Source organism: Panthera leo, chromosome B3, assembly GCF_018350215.1.
Source record: "Panthera leo isolate Ple1 chromosome B3, P.leo_Ple1_pat1.1, whole genome shotgun sequence".
NCBI classification, from domain to species: Eukaryota; Metazoa; Chordata; class Mammalia; order Carnivora; family Felidae; genus Panthera; species Panthera leo.
The window spans coordinates 81,047,072-81,069,705 of NC_056684.1; the positions used below are offsets into that span (position 1 = coordinate 81,047,072).

Sequence of the window (22,634 nt, forward strand, 5' to 3'; positions counted from 1 at the left end):
CTTTTTAGTAGTGTTTGGCAGTGAAAAGTTTGACAAATGCTTTTATGTTATGATGTCATTAACTGCAATAATAACAATTTATTTATAAACTATAGTATTTATAAAATGCTTTTTTTTAATTAAAAAATTGAATTAAAATTGTTTTACAGGTATTCATTATTTGGACTTGATTGTATGTCACTGAGGTCTAATGGCATTTCCTAAGGAGTTATCTAGAACAAGGTGTAACTCAGTAAAGGGAAATGACTCTCTCTGTCAGTGACATAGCATGTATCTATTATATCCAAATTAAAGTCACCAATACTTTTCTCAATGTTTAATTATTGAGACTTCTTCACTGCTTAGAGGAATTTATGGAAACACATGGTCATTAGTAGTTCAGTAGACTAATTACTATGCTGGTAATTTCAGTTAGACATTTTCAGCTATTGAAAACTCAGGCATTAAGTTCTTTTCAAATCATATTTTCCTCTTGCAAACAAATTCATTTAGAGAGAAAAGATACTGCAGAGAGTTTAGACCAAGTATGAAGCTAGAGGGGATAGTTCCCACAAGACTGCCCTCACTTCTGATACCAGTTACAAATTTAGGGGTTCCCAAGACCACCCTTAGATTCACTAATTTGCTAGAAGGATTCACAGAACTCACTGAAAGTTCTACACTCATAGGTATGGTTATTACAGGGAAAGGAAACATTAAAATTAGTCAAGGGAAGAAGCACAGTGGGCAGCATCTGGGTAATTACCAAATGCAGAGCATCAGTTGTCTTCTTTCTGTGGTGGGAGGACACATTACTCTCCTGGCATTGGTGTGAGATGCTGTGCATGGAGTATTGCTAGCTAAGGAGGCTCACTTTGAGCCTTGGTATTCAGAATTTTTCTTGGGACTCAGTGACATGGTTACGTGGCTGATGTGGCTGATCTCAGTCTCTAGTCGCTCTGAGCAGGACCCAAGCCCCCACCCTAAATCACATTATTAATATCCAGCTAGCCCAAGGCCCCAGGCAAACAAAGACCTTAGAGATTACTTCCCAGAAGCTGAAGTCATAGACTAGTTTTTTGGGGTACCTTTTTAGGCAAGGTTAAATTCCCATACAGATATAATGTGAATAACACTGGTTTCCAGAATGAATCTACACCTGAAGCTAAATTTGAATATTAATCTAGCATTTTGGAAATAGTACTGAGAATTTCTAAGTATTGTAACTCAGAATGGGAATTACTGGAAAGTATCATTGGTCTTGGCAGAGGAGTTTTCTAGCCAGAGAGATTGCTGGGACTAGTTGTTCTGGATACTTAAGGCTTCCTAATTCTCTTACACCCTGTATTCCTGTCACTCTTGTTAATTACCCAAATATATGCCTCTCTGGTCATTAAAAGAAAAATTCTCTTTTTTATGCTATTGATGACTTTCTTTCTCCTAAACCTAAACTTTCCTTCCTCTTCTTCCCAAATTTTTTGTTTTGTGTTTTTTGAGCTCCAATTTGTATTAAATGAATTCTCCTTAACAACCTTTACTGAAAACTCCTCTCTTGCTTTAAGTGAAAACTACTGTTCTTTGTAGACACTGCTTTTCATGAAGTCTTTTTAAGTGGATGCAGCTCATTCTTTTACTTACCCACGGGCTTGGGATGAGGTTTGGCATGTTCCTTGTTTCTGAGGGAAGCTTCTGCTCTAACACTCCTCAATTATATTCTTTTTGATAATCTTGGTTATTAAAAGTATAATCACCTTCTTCTCTTCTTTGGCCACTGTTTTTTACTTCTTAAAGACCTTGACACTTTTGAGCTTGAGTGGCTCAGTTGGTTAAGCGTCCGACTTGATTTCAGCTCAGGTTATGATCTCACAGTTTGCAAGGCTGAGCCCCACATCACCTCTGACAGCACAGAGCCTGCTTGGGATTCTCTCTCTCTGCCTCTCCCCGACTCGTGAATGTGTTCATTCTCTCTTTTTCTCAAAATAAATTTAAAAACTTGAAAAAAAAAAAGACATTGACACTTCCTTTTTACTCCAGTTCTAGTCACCATCTTGGATCGGACTTCAGAGTGTGTGTAGACAATCCACTTAATATCCTAGCCTTTCAGTTTCTTCATTTTCTTAGTGTGGGTGCCACCAGCCTTTGTTGTACTTCAGCCATCTGTTCTCATTGTATACCTTCAACCTTGTCCCCTGGTAGTATTTATTGTCCTCATTTTACCATAACTTGTTATCCTTTCTTCTCTCTTATAATGGCTACTACACCTCAGGTTCCTTGGCTGTACCACTCTGCCTGTCTTTTCTTTCCTAATATTGATATATATGACCCATTATTTCACTGCTTTGGTGATAACTTCAACTCCTTTGTACCCCTGCCTTTTACTTGTACCACCTACCTCAATTCCAGTCTAGAGTGATTCAGCATTCTCCTTTCCCTCTTCTTCCTCTCATGCTGCTGGGTGCTGCTAAAGAAGTCCTTATAAATCGTACTCTGAATTAATGACTTCTGATACTGAATTCTCTGTTGTACCGTAATCCCTAGGAAGTTTTTTCTTTTATTCTTTTTTTCTTTGCCTTGCCTAGAAACCTGTTATCCTCATGGAAACTATCTAAAAATCTGCTTTGTTTTTCTGAAGACCTCTGTCCTTCCTTATACCTCCCCCTTCACTTTTATTGGATGATGTGATTTTCTGCTTCACAAAGAAAATTAAATTGTGTGTTACAAACTTTTTCAAGTCCCATCCCACCCTCATACAAACTTATCTGTATCTAAACTCATTCTTGCCTTCTTTCATTTTGTGTCTTTGGCTTCTTTCACTTTATTAACTCTTTCACATCAGTATTTAAACATGCGTGCGGTAGATAGTATTGGCTGGCTATGAAAAGTCATTTTTATCCTCCTCTTCCTTACTGCCTTGAAATAGAGTCTAGAAAGTCAGATAGTTTCTCAGCTTCTCTTATAGGTAAGAGTAGCCAGCCATGTGACTTAATTCTAACCAATGAGATTTGAGGGATAGTCTAATTGGGGCATGAGACTCTGGGTAAGGTATTTTACTTTCTCTCTCTCTCTTTTTTTTTCATTCAGAATTACCATTGGTATTCTACTTTCTAACAAGGCCAAGGTTTGTAATTCCCCTTTCTTTTTGTTGGAAATATGTTATATGGACATGATGCCTGGTAGTGGTAGCCATTTTGTGGCAGAGCCTGATCTTATGACATCACTGAGATTCAGACAAAACCCTAGAGGTATCTACTTTCAGACATTTTGTTAAGTAAACAATAAACGTCCATTGGTTTAGGCATTGTTATTATATTTTCTGTTACTTGCAGCTGAAAGCATCTTAACTTACAATGCATAAGTTTCTTCCTAAAAAAAACCCCTAAAAAACTCTATTTTGACTCCATTAGTCACTATAGTCTAATTTTCCTTCTCCCTTGTAGCCAAGCTTCTTGAAAGAATTTTCTAAATCTCTCTCTTATTCTCTTTTCTACCATCTACTTCTGTCTATATTCATCTTTACTGCGCATCAGCCACATTTACTGGTCACTGCCAGGGTCACCAGAGGTTTTTTTTGTTTTTTTGTTTTCTTGTTTTTGTTTTTGATGCTTTGTGTATTTTTCTGTTCTGTACTTTTAATTGATCTCTCTGCAGTATTTGATCAGTTAACCTTAATCTTGAATTACTCTTCTCCATTAGTTGCCATCATACTGCATTCTTCTGTGCTGTGTACTTTTTTATCTTCTCTTTCTCAATCTACTTTATAGTTTCTTCATCCTCTATTCATTTTCAAAATATTAGCCCTCAGCACAGGTATAACTGTCTGAATTTTGCAGGCTTAGAGACTGATTGACCTTAGGTCATATAATTAGTAAATGGTGCAGCCAACATTTGAAAATCTCTTGGAATCTCTTCTGATTTTGTGCTTTGCTTGAGTAATGTCATCCATTCCTGAAGCCCAAATACATATGTTCATCCCCCAAATTTCTCCTGAGTTGTAGATACATGTGCAACTGCCTGTTGGTTAACTCTGCTTGACAGTCTTATGGATACTTCAAAGTCTACAAGTCCACATTAGAATTCTTCACTGTCCCACAGATATGTGAAACTCCTTCCTTAATGTGACAGAGACTCAGTGATGAGCACTGTCATCCATGTAGCTCTTAAGGCCCAAATCCTGGGTATCATCTTGACCCATTCTTCTTTTTCTCCCACTGCTCTTATTCATTGTGTCCTGTTCTTCCACCTCTAGGGCAGTCAACTTTATCTCTCCCCACAAGGCGAGCTGTAACAGACTGAAAGTCTATATCCCTGTGTAATCTGAGATATTCTGACTAATCTTTTTAAATGCAGATCTCTTCATGTAACTTTCCTGATTTAGACTCTGGTGACAACTTGTTGTTTTCTGGACAAAAGTTCAAAATCTAATTTGGGAAATAAGGCCCTTCTTGATCTGATCATAGCTTACTCCCCTACGCCCACTCTCTGCTCCAGCTGTCCTTAATTATTTGCTATTCCTGGATTCATTTTGTTCTTTCTTGCCTGTAGGACTTCCCTCATGCTCTTCTTTCTTGCTGGAATACTCTTTTGTATAACTCCATCTTGTCCTTCAGGTCTTAGCTTAAATGTCATCTCCTTTGAGAAAGCCTTCTATGATGACCCTTCCCCCACCCCAAGAGCTCTTATCTGTGTGCGTTGTGAAAGGGCCACCCACTCTCTTGTCTCAGGGCCTTTGTAAGTTTGGCTTCCTCTGCCTCTGTCTCTTCCCTGTCTCCACCCTGTTGTTGTTCATTCCAGATAATGCTCTGTGGTAGTCCTGTATTTTTCCCCATCAGCTAAGAAATCCTTTTGTTGGTTTTGGGAAATCTGAAACAATTCTATTACATTCCTAGGAATTTAAAAATTTGAATAGTTTTCTTTTAATTTGTATCTCCTTCCCCCTTAATCTAAGCCCTTAAAAGCAAAACAGAAACCTAAGTCTGTTCTTTAGCTTTATGCTTCTCCACACAAGCTGACATTGCCTAACTTGAGAATCGATTATGTGCCAGAAGTCAGCTGATGCTGTTTGGAAAAAAAAAAAAAATGGCATTTGCAGCTTTCAGCTCTAGCCACTGAACCTGACAAGTTCTGACATCTCTTCTCTTGGCTGCCTCTTACTTCTTTTTCTGTTTCCATGGAAATGGACATTAGATCACAGAAACATAGTAAGATACTGGTGGCTAATTGCTGTTGCAGATTTCTGAATTCTCTTTGTTTGTGAAGTGATTATTTCAGTGACTCTTGCCCACTATGCAGTATGTGGTAGTTAGCCAAAACATCTAAGGCAGTTTCTGGATTTGAGAGCCAGATGATGTTTCCCAAGTGTCACTAACTAGTATCCTCAAATGTATTCCTTATTTCAGCTTTCAGAGAAAATATATTTTAATTTAAGAACTGTAATCTTGTCAGAGTAGAGCACTAGATTTCAAGCCAGGAGATCTGGCTGTGGTCCTAGATCTGCTGTTGTCTCACTGTTTGACCTTGGTCAATTTTGTTATATTTGTTAAATGAGCCCGTTTCTACTATGTAGCTCTGGGGCTTATTTACAAATGTCCTAGAGAAAAGACTGCCTCTCTACCAGTGTGTTTTAATAGAAAACATACAAATAAGATATGCAACTAATTTTAGTTAAGGAAATAAAACCAGGTTTCTAGACATATAAAATGGAAAAATCTTTTAATTCCAGCTCTATTTTCAACTTCTGTAAAATGGTTAGAATAAGGCTTGTCACACGGCTAGAAATACTAGTTTGAGATTCTCTTTTTAATGCACATGTCATTTCTCACGACACATATAACCTATCTTATGGCAAAGTAAAGTGATTAAGTTTATAGTTGAAAAAAATCTATTCATTTCCTATTTAATGAAGAAAGTTATTACATTGCTTATCTAATTTGTATTTTATTCACATCCAGGATGTAGGAGGATTTGCCACAGCCATATGCCTCTATAGTAGGCTTATCTGTGCCAGGTCAGGATTTCCTTGTAAATCTAAATTTAGAACTTGGAAAGCCAGGTTTTGTTAAGTGCAAAAAGGGACTGCCATCTACGTATAAAAAAGATTAGTATTGCTGAGCCACTTCTTCAGCATATAGTGTCTGCTTTATGTCAAATGAACTTGAATAATTGATATTGACTATGAGCAGGGTAAGTCTTTTTTTTTTTTTTTTGCATGACTACACAGAATAAAATACAGGTTTATACCAAATTCCCACTTGTAGTTGTATGTGTACAGACATAAACCATACGTGAAAAGACATTATTAATTAATTAGATGGAAAGTAATCCATTTTATACTCTGTAATTGTGGTAAATTTTTCAAAAGGGAAAAAAACACCTCTTTTATTCAGTTTGCTGTGAATTTAGTCTCCCATAATGAACTTGCATAGAATTGGGATCTGGTCATGTCAGATTCCCTCTGTTTGTGAAATGGCTACAAAATTTAGTAAATTTACCACAGGCTCCAGTGTTTAAGGTACAGTGCTTTAGAACCAAAGTTTATTTTTAAGTAAAAATATTCTATAATTGTTGTAGATAATAAAAAAAAATGTTCAAGAAAGAAATTATAATGGCCCACTACCCTGCTATCAAAGTTAGCTTCTACTGACTTTTTGGCACATTCTTTCACTTAAAAAAAATTCTACCAATATATAAAACAAAATTGGGACAATGCTTTATGTGCTGCTTTGTAGTGTACTGACTTCATTAACCGCATCGTGAACATTTTACCCTGGTATCGTATAATCTTTATAATCTTTAAAAATGACTCTTAGAAATATATGCTATCTTAAGTAATTCTATAATTTATTTAGCTTTTAAACTATTAATGGATATTTAGATTGTTCTCCTATAAACAACTCTGAGCAGGAGCCTGTAAACTTTTTGTATCCCTTCATTCAATGTAGAAAGTGCCTAAATTATCTGTTTTTCCTGGCTAGTACCTCAGAAGTTTTAACTTTGTTTTATTCTTGCCCACCATATCTCAGACTTCTTTAAGTCTTACTAATTTTATCTTCAAAATGTCTCTTGAATTCATTCTTTCATCTCCATTCTCACTGTGATTGCAGTTGTTGAGTCTTAAGCCTCTAACCTGGACTATTGTAGTAGCCGCATATATGATCTTTTCTACCTCTGGTCTCTTCTTTCAATGTATCACCTATCTTAGGATCAAAATTGTGTTTCTAGAGCATAGGTATGGTCATACATTACCTGGCTTTAAAGTCTTTGATGTTTTCCCCACTGTCTGCTGAATAAAGTTTAATTCCTTCGTGTGATATTAAAAAGCGTTCATATTTTGACCCTGTCTAACCCTTTAACCTCATTTCTCTCTTCTCCTTTCCACAGTCTGCATATCGCAGGCAGCCTTAGCTGAACACATTAAGGTTCTCACAGGCCTTCATGTAGTTTGTGCTCTTTCCATTTCCTGTGGACTTTCCCTCACCCCTGGTAATTCCTAACTCCCTTCTTTTAAGACTGAAGCTCAAACATTACCTATTCTGTAAAGCTCTGCTGTCCAATACAGTAACTACTAGCTACACGTGGCTATTAAAATTAGTTAAAAATTTGGGTGCCTGGGTGTCTCAGTCGGTTAACATCTGACTCTTGGTTTTGGGTTAAGTCATGATCTCACCGTTTGGTGAGTTCGAGCCCTGCATCGGGTTCTGTGCTGACAGTGCAGAGCCTGCTTGGGATTCTCTCTGTCTCTCTCTCTGTCTCTGTCTCTCTCTCTCTCTGTCTCTCCCAAAATAAATATACAGACTCAGTCATACTAGCTGCATTTCAAGTGTTCAATAGGTACATGTAGCTAGTGGTATTGTATTGGGCAGCACATATTAAAGAACATTTTCCTCATTGCAGAAACTTCTATTGGACAGCACTGCTATAAAGCCTTTTCTAAAATAATTGATTTTCTCTTCAGAGCTTCTATAACCTTTAAGATTAACTATTTTAAAAAGCCCTTAAATTCCTCTATGGGTAGGAAGGGACCAAGCCTCGTTCTTTTCATCTCTAGCATCTAGAATAGTACATGGCCTGTAATTGAATTTCAAGATGTGTTGACTGTATGAACAAATGAATAATAAAAAAAAAAAATGACATGAATTTTCAGAAGTCATATGAATAATGAGAATGTTAGGGATCTTTCAAGCTAGAGAAATGCTGATTCCCTTTTGTAAAATGCGTTGTTATCATTTTCACTTCATTAGTGCCTCACAAAACCTGAGACAGATGCTCAGTTTCTCTGATTCTTTTGCCATCAAAACACTGGGGAATTAGGTATTTTCCCCTGTGCAGTTTAATATGAGGCCAACATATACTGAATCTATGCCAGATATTTTGGACTTTACATAAAAGTGTAAAGTATTTCCAGTAGATTCTGCACTATTACTTGGGTTTATATTCCATGAGCTGAGAGAGCAGACATTTAGTTTCTGTCTGGAATTCTCGCCTCCTTAATGTTATTCCATTTTTGTAATATTTTTATGAGGCACTCTTTTTTTTTTTCCTGTTTTGCAGATAAGGAAGCAAGCATAGAGAAAAACTGCGTGCTCGCATAAGGTCACATATAGCTGTGAAGGGACTTTTTATTACACCTCAGCTGCCTCTCATTTGAACTGTTAATACATTCACTGCCTCTGGGTGACTTTGATGATTTATATATTTTCTGATTGTTCATGGTCAGAGTATGTCTCTTGGTTTCTAGTTTTAAGAAAAACCAACAGCTTGAAAACAGTACTAAAGGAAATTATAGTGCCCTACTGTTAACATTTTGTGAATGACTCTGTGGCCTAATATTGTGCTTGAGCTAATTGGATCTAACCAGATGAGGTTAAAGGAATAACCATAAATTCTGTCAGGAGTAGAATTCCAGAAGCCTCTTGGAAGCATTTAATTACTTTATGAATTGCAATTATCATCTTATGCCACTGGCTCTCTAGCTAGTTTTCAAAACACTTCGCAAAGCCCAACATCAACATTTAAAAAATTACACAATACAAAGTTAGTGTTCAGTGATGGTTTATTTAATGAATGTGTGACAAATAACAGAAATACTAGTAATTGGTAGTAATAGCACCTAACATTGTTGGATGTTTTCTGTTTGCCAAGCATTGTGCTAAGCTCTTCACTTGCATTATTTCACTTCACTCATTGACTGTTGAACATCTACAGTGTGCTAGGTACCATGCTTGGTGCTGGAGATAGAGTGTTAAAACAAAGATCTTGCTCCCATGGATCATTCTTTTTGGTGGGAGAGACAGGAATAAGCACATAAGCAAAAAACTTAATATAGTATTGGTTAGTGATCAATGCTATTGAAAAAAAATAGATACTGATTAGGGAAAGCTTATCTGAGAAGGTGATATTTAAAGCAGACTCATAATGGAAGGAAACAGTGAGCCATCCAAAGTATTTGGGGGAACATTCAAAGTGGAGAGAACAAGTGTAAAAGTGAGCAAGGAAGCCAGGGACTAGGATCATCTAGGATCTTATAGGCTGTAGTGAGGATTTTGAATTTTATTCCAAATATGATGGAAACCCTTGGACATTTTTGGGTAATGGAGTGATATGATCTAGTTTTGGTTTTGAAAGGATACCTTTGGCAGCGTGTGTAGAGAATAGAAGTAGGGGGAGTGGGAAGAAAAGGGCGATAAGAATGGAAGTAGTTATAGTACTCTAACAACCCTCTGAGATAGGTTCCATTATTTCCTGCAGTTTTAGTTTAGAACATTGAGGTCCAGAGATTTTGAGGCTGTTCAGTGCTACAATTCTAGTCTGTTTTATGTAATCTCTGCCATTATATTATACTGCTTGACTTCTCTGAATGAGTTTTAAGCATTTTTGTCATTGTATGTCAGTCCAATATAGCTAATATGTATGTAGATTTCCAGTGAATATTGTCTTTCTTAATGAGATTGTTTTCTTAATATAACAAGTTGTGAAAGCATATGTTGCATAGAATTCGCTAATCTATTACATTCTTTAATTGTTACTCATAGCAGAATGAATGAAGAACAGATAGCCATCATTTGTCTGTCAGTGCTGAGAGCTCTCTCTTACCTGTGTGTGTCTGTATGGATAGTTGTGTAGGTAGTACAGGAATATGTATATTTTTTGTTTTTATTTTAATTCCAGTATAGGTAACATACAGTATTATATTAGTTTCAGGTATACAATACAGTGAGTCAACAATTCTGTATACAGTATTTGGTGATCATCATGGTAAGTGTATAAGAATGTGTATATTCTTGGGGCGCCTGGGTGGCTCAGTCGGTTAAGCGTCCGGCTTCGGCTCAGGTCATGATCTCACGGTTCATGGGTTCAAGCCCCGCGTCAGGCTCTGTGCTGACAGCTCAGAGCCTGGAGCCTGTTTCAGATTCTGTGTCTCCTTCTCTCTGTGACCCTCCCCCGTTCATGCTCTGTCTCTCTCTGTCTCAAAAATAAATAAAAACATCAAAAAAAAAAAATTTAAAGAATGTGTATATTCTTAATAAAAGGCACTCAAGGTTAGAATGCTTTTTTATTAGAACAAGTTTCTTCTTTATTTAAGCATAAACTACTCCAAGATTTAGCATCAGTGTAAAACTGATTGATGGAAATAATGAAAACTCAGTAATTGAATTAAAATACAAAAACCAACACAATTTTTGGGTAATATGCTGTAGCAAAAAGAGCATGGGTTTAGGGCAAGGATATAATCTTGGAAAAATTTCTTTAATCTTTCTAAGCCTATTTCTCCATCTAAAGTGAAGATAGTATTGTGATAATTAAATGTGATAATATATCTGCCGTGTCAGCTATATTGCTTTGTACATAAGAGTTAGTACATTTATATTCTTATTAAAATCAGTTTTGTGGGTTCAGGCAAGATTGTTAAAAAAAGTTAGCAATTCCTAATAGCCTAAATTCTTATAAAACTTTAGTGTTTTTGCTCATTTCCTTCTGATTTTAAGGCTCATGTCTTAAGGGTATTAAGCCCTACATAAGGGCTGCTAGAGGTTCTAATGGAATTATTTTAGCTTTTAGGAGACAAAATTCAGAGATGCAGGATAGCTGTCTTTAAATCTGTAAAGGGTCGTCCTATGGAACAAGGATTTGTTTTTTATGACTCGGGAGAACAGAACTGTCATCAGAGGGTGAAAATTATTTTGGCTTATTGTAATAAGGACAGTTTCAAAAATAGAATGCTCTATCAGTGGGAACTGTTTCCACGTAGCTGCATCAGTTTGCCAGAATGTGTCAGGCACTGAAGGTTTTTTACTTAGTTTGAAGATTTTTTTCAACTTGAGAATTACTAGAACATAAGCTGCATGCAAGTAGAGATCTTGTCTTTCTTGGCCACCGTAGTATCTTCAATGCCTAGTACTGTGCCTCATGTGTTTGTTGAATGAATGAATGAGTCAGTTATTCGTGGAAGTCATTTATGTACTTCACTTGTATTTTTCTTAAGTTTGGTTCTGATTTTGGTTGATGGTTTGAATATTTTTTTGGTTAAAGATGAGGGAAACTATGGGAAATTGCTGCTTGGTAAGAAAACAAAGGAGTTAGGAGAAGATTGCTCAACAGTGACAGTGGCTTTATTGATATATTGGGTCAGGTGATTTGGTGGGAGGTCTGTCGTTTATATTGTAAGATTTTTAGTAGCATCTCTGACTTCTCAATACTCATCAGATGCAAGTAGCACCCTTCCTCTCATTCGTGACAATGAAAAATGTCTCCAGACATTGCCAAATGTCCCTTGGGGAGCAGATTGTCCCTTGTTGAGAACCACTGAGTTAGTGAATAACCCACTAGAACATACCTGTGCAAAAGAGAAATCCAAGGAGCTCCCCTCTATGTCTAGATGAGATGCTACCTGTTTGTTTAATAAAGCCAGTTAGATCTTCAAAGTTAAAAAGGACAAATCCAATATTTTTATTATAGGAAATTAGAGAAAATAGTGTTTGTCATTTAAGAAAGCTCATTGCAAATTGTTTTAAGATCAGCGATGCACTGGTATCATATTTATGTTGAGGCCTATATATAGCTTTATAATAAAGAAGCTGTTTGTGTAATGCTCCTGAGTTTCTACTTTGCTTTGAAACATGAAGTTGGTTCTTTAGTTATAGCCTCTCAGTAAAAAAAGGCTTACTGTATTTATTTGAATGTGGTAGAATTGTTTATGCTGTGTTTTTATCCCCAGATTGCTTTGACAACCATTATATGTTGCATTACAGGTGTGGAGAGTTCAGAAGTAGTGGTTGATGGAAATGGTGGCTTGTAACAATCAAAGACAAGGACAGCATGAAGAGTGAGTAGAAAAGGTAGCAGCAGCAGAAAGCTGAGCAGCTGATGAAAGATCCTAGAAGCAGGAATACTAACATTTTTTAAAGTTCTATATATATATATTTAAAAATCTATGTTTTGACCTTAGTCTAGAAGTATGATCATCTCATGATGGATATAGTTTCATAAGTAATTATGGTACATACCATTCACATTGGAAATAAATTATTTTTAGCCTTTACTGAATTTTTACTTTTTTACTTCTCTTGCTAGTATTTATGTTTATATTTCTTCTTATTTAAATCTTCTGAAAGGCAAGTTCTAATAAATCCTTAGTTGCATTATATTTTAACTTAGTGTATTTTCTTGTCACATCACACTTTCTTTACAACATGTTTTACTGAACTATTCATGGTCTTGATTTAATTATAAGCTAGACATTGTTGCATTTTAATGTTCAGCACTTGCATACATATTGTGATGTAGTCATTGCTAAAATACAGTAGTCTCACTAGACATTATTATAAAGAAAGCATCTGTCAGCATTTTCATTATAAGCCCTAATTTATTTTTAAGGAGTTTCTGACTTGTCTGTTTCTAAATTGCTTTGGATTAAAACCTAGTATAGAAGTTGTCAGCTGAAATCCAAGTTTTGTTACAAAGGGAAAAATTGAAGGTAGTGTTTTCAACTATTTTGCATCACAGCATTTAAAACACTCATATTTTTAGTGGATTCAGGTGGTTTTTACTTGATATTTATTTCTCATTAACCTAAGTGAGGAAATGGAAACTGACATCTTAGTTAAATGGGTTGTTTCTTTTCTTGTGTTGTGCTATAAAATATTAGAAAGATTTATTTGAAAAGTATTTACTTGAGTAGATACATTAAGTTTTTTTGTTAGAACCACCTTACAACATGAAAGTATCTTTGTAAAGCGCATAAGAAATCAAATCTAGGTTTACTGGGAACAGAGAAACTTGCAAAAGCATCAACTATAATGAGATTCTGAGATAGCTCTATGATTGTAAAAGTGAATAACTTTTTTGAAAAAATTTTATGTTTATTTATTTATTTTGAGTGAGAGAGAGAGAACACACAAGTGAGCATGAGTAGGGGAGGAGCAGAGAGTGAAAAAGAGAATCCTGAGTGGGCTCTGGACTATCGACACAGATCCCTATGTGGGGCTTGATCTCATGAACTGTGAGATCGTGACCTGAGCCAAAATTAAGAATCAGATGCTTAACTGACTGAGCCACCAGGTGCCCCAAAAGTGAATACCTTTTTAATGATCAAGAGGTAGGATTCTTATTCTCCTTGTCCCTCCTCAAGTGGTATTATTTTGTAGTCACTAACCTGGTTGATTTCTGCCCCTCCATCTTTTTTAATGAGGTGTCACATGCTATGAGTATATGTTTCTATGATATCATTCTTTCAAATTGCTTTTAAATACTTGAAAGCCAAAGTTATGACTTATTTGTTATCTGATTTTGAACTTGAGATTTTAGTATCCTCTTAAACTGATCACCTATATAAAAGGTGAACTTTAGTTAATGTAAACTTCATACAAAATAAAAAACATTAAAAAGCTTCTCAAAAATTGGATGAGTTTATTCACTTACAATTTTTCAACAAATATGTATATCTTACCTCCTATGTACTAGACAGTATATGCAGAATATATAATAATGAGCAAAACGGGCACAATCCATGCCCTTTTACATAATCTGGTAAGGGAGTTAGATAATAAGCAAGTAAAGAAATAAAAGTAAAAGAGCACCAATTTATTTCAGTCACATTTTATATTCCAAAGTCTTACCTTTTTATAAATGATCCTATAATAGAGACACCTATATTTAAATATACAAGTTTTTTATGTTCACTGGAACATAAAGATTAAAACATCATATTACTGAAGTTATTCCTAAACTCTTATTATTTCTACACTAATGAAATCTTTTTGCTTATATATTTTAGTAACTGCTATGGTCTAGGAAATGGATTTTTGTTTTTCTAGTATTTGACCATGTAAACAGTATTATTTATTCTAATAGCTTTTCAGTAGAATTTCTAGGTAGGTGCTCCTTTCTTTTGTAATGCTTATATTTCTTTTTTTTTTTTTTTTTTTTTTATAAATTTTTTTTTCAACTTTTTTTTTTTTTTTTTTTTTATTTTTTTATTTTTTAATATATGAAATTTACTGTCAAATTGGTTTCCATACAACACCCAGTGCTCATCCCAAAAGGTGCCCTCCTCAATACCCATCACCCACCCTGCCCTCCCTCCCACCCTGCCCTCCCTCCTACCCCCCATCAACCCTCAGTTTGTTCTCAGTTTTTAACAGTCTCTTATGCTTTGGCTCTCTCCCACTCTAACCTCTTTTTTTTTTTTTTTTTTTCCTTCCCCTCCCCCATGGGTTTCTGTTATGTTTCTCAGGATCCACATAAGAGTGAAACCATATGGTATCTGTCTTTCTCTGTATGGCTTATTTCACTTAGCATCACACTCTCCAGTTCCATCCATGTTGCTACAAAAGGCCATATTTCATTCTTTCTCATTGCCACGTAGTATTCCATTGTGTATATAAACCACAATTTCTTTATCCATTCATCAGTTGATGGACATTTAGGCTCTTTCCATAATTTGGCTATTGTTGAGAGTGCCGCTATAAACATTGGGGTACAGGTGCCCCTATGCATCGGTACTCCTGTATCCCTTGGATAAATTCCTAGCAGTGCTATTGCTGGGTCATAGGGTAGGTCTATTTTTAATTTTCTGAGGAACCTCCACACTGCTTTCCAGAGCGGCTGCACCAATCTGCATTCCCACCAACAGTGCAAGAGGGTTCCTGTTTCTCCACATCCTCTCCAGCATCTATAGTCTCCTGATTTCTTCATTTTGGCCACTCTGACTGGCGTGAGGTGGTATCTGAGTGTGGTTTTGATTTGTATTTCCCTGATAAGGAGCGACGCTGAACATCTTTTCATGTGCCTGTTGGCCATCCGGATGTCTTCTTTAGAGAAGTGTCTATTCATGTTTTCTGCCCATTTCTTCACTGGGTTATTTGTTTTTCGGGTGTGGAGTTTGATGAGCTCTTTATAGATTTTGGATACTAGCCCTTTGTCCGATGTGTCATTTGCAAATATCTTTTCCCATTCCGTTGGTTGCCTTTTAGTTTTGTTGGTTGTTTCCTTTGCTGTGCAGAAGCTTTTTATCTTCATAAGGTCCCAGTAATTCACTTTTGCTTTTAATTCCCTTGCCTTTGGGGATGTGCCGAGTAAGAGATTGCTACGGCTGAGGTCAGAGAGGTCTTTTCCTGCTTTGTCCTCTAAGGTTTTGATGGTTTCCTGTCTCACATTCAGGTCCTTTATCCATTTTGAGTTTATTTTTGTGAATGGTGTGAGAAAGTGGTCTAGTTTCAACCTTCTGCATGTTGCTGTCCAGTTCTCCCAGCACCATGTGTTAAAGAGACTGTCTTTTTTCCATTGGATGTTCTTTCCTGCTTTGTCAAAGATAAGTTGGCCATACGTTTGTGGGTCTAGTTCTGGGGTTTCTATTCTATTCCATTGGTCTATGTGTCTGTTTTTATGCCAATACCATGCTGACTTGATGATGACAGCTTTGTAGTAGAGGCTAAAGTCTGGGATTGTGATGCCTCCTGCTTTGGTCTTCTTCTTCAAAATTACTTTGGCTATTCGGGGCCTTTTGTGGTTCCATATGAATTTTAGGATTGCTTGTTCTAGTTTCGAGAAGAATGCTGGTGCAATTTTGATTGGGATTGCATTGAATGTGTAGATAGCTTTGGGTAGTATTGACATTTTGACAATATTTATTCTTCCAATCCATGAGCAGGGAATGTCTTTCCATTTCTTTATATCTTCTTCAATTACCTGCATAAGCTTTCTATAGTTTTCAGCATACAGATCTTTTACATCTTTGGTTAGATTTATTCCTAGGTATTTTATGCTTCTTGGTGCAATTGTGAATGGGATCAGTTTCTTCATTTGTCTTTCTGTTGCTTCATTGTTAGTGTATAAGAATGCAACTGATTTCTGCACATTGATTTTGTATCCTGCAACTTTGCTGAATTCATGTATCAGTTCTAGCAGACTTTTGGTGGAGTCTATCGGATTTTCCATGTATAATATCATGTCATCTGCAAAAAGCGAAAGCTTGACTTCATCTTTGCCAATTTTGATGCCTTTGATTTCCTTTTGTTGTCTGATTGCTGATGCTAGAACTTCCAGCACTATATTAAACAGCAGCGGTGACAGTGGGCATCCCTGTCGTGTTCCTGATCTCAGGGAAAAAGCTCTCAGTTTTTCCCCGTTGAGGATGATGTTAGCTGTGGGCTTTTCATAAATGGCCTTTATGATCTTTAAGTATGTTCCTTCTATCCCGACTTTCTCAAGGGTTTTTATTAAGAAAGGGTGCTGGATTTTGTCAAAGGCCTTTTCTGCATCGATTGACAGGATCATATGGTTCTTCTCTTTTTTTTTGTTAATGTGATGTATCACGTTGATCGATTTGCGAATGTTGAACCAGCCCTGCATCCCAGGAATGAATCCCACTTGATCATGGTGAATAATTCTTTTTATATGCTGTTGAATTCGATTTGCTAGTATCTTATTAAGAATTTTTGCATCCATATTCATCAGGGATATTGGCCTGTAGTTCTCTTTTTTTACTGGGTCTCTGTCTGGTTTAGGAATCAAAGTAATACTGGCTTCATAGAATGAGTCTGGAAGTTTTCCTTCCCTTTCTATTTCTTGGAATAGCTTGAGAAGGATGGGTATTATCTCTGCTTTAAATGTCTGGTAGAACTCCCCTGGGAAGCCATCTGGTCCTGGACTCTTATTTGTTGGGAGATTTTTGATAACCGATTCAATTTCTTCGCTGGTTATGGGTCTGTTCAAGCTTTCTATTTCCTCCTGATTGAGTGTTGGAAGAGTGTGGGTGTTTAGAAATTTGTCCATTTCTTCCAGGTTGTCCAATTTGCTGGCATATAATTTTTCATAGTATTCCCTGATAATTGTTTGTATCTCTGAGGGATTGGTTGTAATCATTCCATTTTCATTCATGATTTTATCTATTTGGGTCATCTCCCTTTTCTTTTTGAGAAGCCTGGCTAGAGGTTTGTCAATTTTGTTTATTTTTTCAAAAAACCAACTCTTGGTTTCGGTGATCTGCTCTACAGTTTTTTTAGATTCTATATTGTTTATTTCTGCTCTGATCTTTATGATTTCTCTTCTTCTGCTGGGTTTAGGCTGCCTTTGCTGTTCTGCTTCTATTTCCTTTAGGTGTGCTGTTAGATTTTGTATTTGGGATTTTTCTTGTTTCTTGAGATAGGCCTGGATTGCAATGTATTTTCCTCTCAGGACTGCCTTCGCTGCATCCCAAAGCGTTTGGATTGTTGTATTTTCATTTTCGTTTGTTTCCATATATGTTTTAATTTCTTCTCTAATTGCCTGGTTGACCCACTCATTCGTTAGTAGGGTGTTCTTTAACCTCCATGCTTTTGGAGGTTTTCCAGACTTTTTCCTGTGGTTGATTTCAAGCTTCATAGCATTGTGGTCTGAAAGTATGCATGGTATAATTTCAATTCTTGTAAACTTATGAAGGGCTGTTTTGTGACCCAGTATATGATCTATCTTGGAGAATGTTCCATGTGCACTCGAGAAGAAAGTATATTCTGTTGCTTTGGGATGCAGAGTTCTAAATATATCTGTCAAGTCCATCTGATCCAATGTATCATTCAGGGCCCTTGTTTCTTTATTGACTGTGTGTCTAGATGATCTATCCATTTCTGTAAGTGGGGTGTTAAAGTCCCCTGCAATGACCACATTCTTATCAATAAGGTTGCTTATGTTTATGAGTAATTGTTTTATATATCTGGGGGCTCGGGTATTTGGCGCATAGACATTTATAATAGTTAGCTCTTCCTGGTGGATAGACCCTGTGATTATTATATAATGCCCTTCTTCATCTCTTGTTACAGCCTTTAATTTAAAGTCTAGTTTGTCTGATATAAGTATGGCTACTCCAGCTTTCTTTTGGCTTCCAGGAGCATGATAAATAGTTCTCCATCCCCTCACTCTCAATCTAAAGGTGTCCTCAGATCTAAAATGAGTCTCTTGTAGACAGCAAATAGATGGGTCTTGTTTTTTTATCCATTCTGATACCCTATGTCTTTTAGTTGGCGCATTTAATCCATTTACATTCAGTGTTATTATAGAAAGATATGGGTTTAGAGTCATTGTGATGTCTGTATGTTTTATGCTTGTAGTGATGTCTCTGGTACTTTGTCTCACAGGATCCCCCTTAGGATCTCTTGTAGGGCTGGTTTTGTGGTGACAAATTCCTTCAGTTTTTGTTTGTTTGGGAAGACCTTTATCTCTCCTTCTATTCTAAATGACAGACTTGCTGGATAAAGGATTCTCGGCTGCATATTTTTTCTGTTTAGCACACTGTAGATATCGTGCCAAGCCTTTCTGGCCTGCCAAGTTTCAAAGGAGAGATCAGTCACGAGTCTTATAGGTCTCCCTTTATATGTGAGGGCACGTTTATCCCTTGCTGCTTTCAGAATTTTCTCTTTATCCTTGTATTTTGCCAGTTTCACTATGATATGTCGTGCAGAAGATCGATTCAAGTTACGTCTGAAGGGAGTTCTCTGTGCCTCTTGGATTTCAATGCCTTTTTCCTTCCCCAGTTCAGGGAAGTTCTCAGCTATAATTTGTTCAAGTACCCCTTCAGCACCCTTCCCTCTCTCTTCCTCCTCTGGGATACCAATTATGCGTATATTATTTTTTTTTAGTGTATCACTTAGTTCTCTAATTTTCCCCTCATGCTCCTGGATTTTTTTATCTCTCTTTCTTTCAGCTTCCTCTTTCTCCATAACTTTATCTTCTAGTTCACCTATTCTCTCCTCTGCCTCTTCAAGCCGAGCCATCGCGGATTCCATTTTGTTTTGCAATTCGTTTAAAGCGTTTTTCAACTCCTCGTGACTGTTCCTTAGTCCCTCGATCTTTGTGGCAAGAGATTCTCTGCTGTCCTGTATACTGTTTTCAAGCCCAGCGATTAATTTTATGACTATTATTCTAAATTCACTTTCTGTTATATTATTTAAATCCTTTTTGATCAGTTCATTAGCTGTTGTTATTTCCTGGAGATTCTTATGAGGGGAATTCTTCCGTTTGGTCATTTTGGAGAGTCCCTGGCGTGGTGAGGACCTGCAGGGCACTTCCCCTGTGCTGTGGTGTATAACTGGATTTAGTGGGCGGGGCCGCAGTCCGACCCGATGTCTGCCCCCAGCCCACTGCTGGGGCCACAGTCAGACTGGTGTGTGCCTTCTCTTCCCCTCTCCTAGGGGCGGGATTCACTGTGGGGTGGCGTGTCCCGTCTGGGCTACTTGCACACTGCCAGGCTTGTGTTGCTGGGGATCTGGCGTATTAGCTGGGGTGGGTAGGCAAGGTGCACGGGGGCTGGAGGGGCAGGCTTAGCTCGCTTCTCCTTAGGTGATCCACTTCAGGAGGAGCCCTGTGGCAGCGGGAGGGAGTCAGATCCGCTGCCGGAGGTTTGGCTCCGCAGAAGCACAGAGTTGGGTGTTTGCGCGGAGTGAGCAAGTTCCCTGGCAGGAACTGGTTCCCTTTGGGATTTTGGCTGGGGGATGGGCGGGGGAGATGGCGCTGGTGAGCGCCTTTGTTCCCCGCCAAGCTGAGCTCTGCCGTCCGGGGGCTCAGCAGCTCTCCCTCCCTTTGTCCTCCAGCCTTCCCGCTTTCCGAGCAGAGCTGTTAACTTCTGACCTCCCAGACGCTAAGTCGCGCTTGCTGTCGGAACACAGTCCGTCCGGCCCCTCCGCTTTTGCCAGCCAGACTCGGGGGCTCTGCTTGGCCGGCGAGCCGCCCCTCCGCCCCGGCTCCCTCCCGCCAGTCCGTGGAGCGCGCACCGCCTCGCCGCCCTTCCTACCCTCTTCCGTGGGCCTCTGGTCTGCGCTTGACTCCGGAGACTCCCTTCTGCTAATCCTCTGGCGGTTTTCTGGGTTCTTTAGGCAGGTGTAGGTGGAATCTAAGTGATCGGCAGGACACGCTGTGAGCCCCGCGTCCTCCTACGCCGCCATCTTCCGGAACCCCCTCAACGTTTTTAATTTATTTTTGGGACAGAGAGAGACAGAGCATGAACGGGGGAGGGGCAGAGAGAGAGGGAGACACAGAATCGGAAGCAGGCTCCAGGCTCCGAGCCATCAGCCCAGAGCCTGATGCGGGGCTCGAACTCACGGACCGCGAGATCGTGACCTGGCTGAAGTCGGACGCTTAACCGACTGTGCCACCCAGGCGCCCCTATAATGCTTATATTTCTTAATTGTTTCTTATTGCATTGTCTAGAATCACCAGTTGAATTTTATTTAAAAAATTTTTTTATTTGTTTGTTTTTGAGAGAGAGAGGGAGAGCACAAGCAGGGGAGGGACAGAAAGAGAGGGGGAGACACAGAATCCGAAGCAAGCTCCAGTCTCTGACCTGTCATCTCAGAGCACGATGCCAGGCTCGAACTCACTAACCGTGAGATCAGGACATGAGCTGAAGTCGGACGCTTAACCAACTGAGCCACCCAGGTGCCCCACCAGTTGAATTTTAAATAGTAATAGTGGCAGAAGTTACCTTGTCTCACATATGATATTGATGGCAGTATTTCTCCTCTTTCACTATTAGGTGTGATGTTTGCTGTATGTTCCTTTTAACAAAGACATTTCCTTTTATTCTCAGCTTATATAGATTTAATTGACTTAGTAAAAGATTCTGATTATATAATGGCAATTTAGGTAATTTGGACTAACTCTCCTGCTAAAGACAACTAAAGAAGCTGGGTAAAATATGAATCACAAATTCTTAGAAGAATCTGGGAGAGGATAAAAGTGATAGAAATAACCCAATTTCCTCAAAATTACTTTGTTCTAAGGATATTTGTTGATTGTAGCCTACCTAGCAGCTATGAAACTGATTTTTGCTTTCAGATGCTTCACAAGACTCTGGGGTATAAATAAAACCTGGAGTCTGCCAGGAGTAGTCTGCCCTTACTCTGAGCTGGAACCACAGAATACTGGGCCCTCAGAGTCAAAGAGAACTGATGCTAATTTAGCCAACATCTGCTAGATCAGGGAATTTTAAGTCTAGAACTTGGGTTACAGTAGTCTTGGATTTGTAGAGAAAAGAAGTAAATGAAAGTTATTGTTGGGGAGGATGCTATTATCCAATGCATCAGTTTATTTTTTGAAATAATTTTTTTTTCAATTGCATTGTCCAACATGCAGCCAAAAATAATCATGTGTAAAAGGACAAAAGGCACTATGAATAAGAACTAGCAGATATAACAGAAAATAGAAATAGACTCAGTGTAGATGAGGTATTGGAATTATTAGAGATAGACTATAAACAACTAAGTTTGCTGTGTTCAAAGAAATAAATCCAAGAATGAAGATTTAACAAGGACCTGGAAACTAGAAAAAATTAAATCTAGCAGGTTTGAAAAGGAACTAGATAATTCTAAAACTTAAACAATACTATTTAAAATTTGTTCATTAAGTTTAACATCGACTTAGTTACAACTGAAAAGAGAATTAGTGAACCAGAAGATTGGTTAGAAGAAACAGTCCACAGTGAAATGTAGAATGTGAAAAAGTAGAAAATCTGAAAAAAAGAGTAAGAGACATAGACATTCAGAGGAAAGAACTAGAAATTGAGACTCAGCTTGAATTCCAAATTCCCTATTTAGGTGTGTAAAATAAATCTGACTTAGACACATTACTTTTTTTGTGACTCTGGGTTTTATCATCATTTCTAAAATGGGTACTATTATGTTAATGCAATATTTACTTCTCTAGCTTAGTCCATAGAGTGCTCAATTTTTGTTGTTGTTGTTGTAATTCTCCTTTCTAGCATTCAATCGTTTAATAGAAACATTTACTAAGTAATAACTGCCAAATCCTAAGGTAGGTGCTAGGAGCGGATACAAGAACACTTTGCTTATGAGAAGCTCAAAGACTACTGTCAAGTCTCATTTTGTAACTGGACAGCTGAAAAACTGATTCCTGGAAATGCCCTGTGCTCAGAAAACTCAGAGTCAAATACTCAGCACTGTGGCAACTATCCACTGTTGTGAATGGCATTCAGGAATATCACTACCTCCTTTTTGAGCCTTTCTTAGAAAAGAGCATCACTGATGGATAATCTGAATCTTATCTACAGCTCAGTCAGATTTATAGTATAACCTAAGGATGGGACTTGGAATTCAGGCTAACTCCAGATTTCTAGTTCTTTGTATTGAAAGGAAGCTGAACACAGTTGTATTTATGTTACTACTTAAGCTGAT

The 22,634-nt window shown here is 37.7% G+C and overlaps 1 protein-coding gene across 2 annotated transcripts in view; it reads left to right on the top strand.

Moving 5' to 3' along the window:
• Nucleotides 1–22,634, top strand: part of NUBPL (nucleotide binding protein like) — a 237,279-nt gene that overhangs the window by 116,902 nt on the left and 97,743 nt on the right. The gene's annotated exons all lie outside the window — the stretch shown is intronic.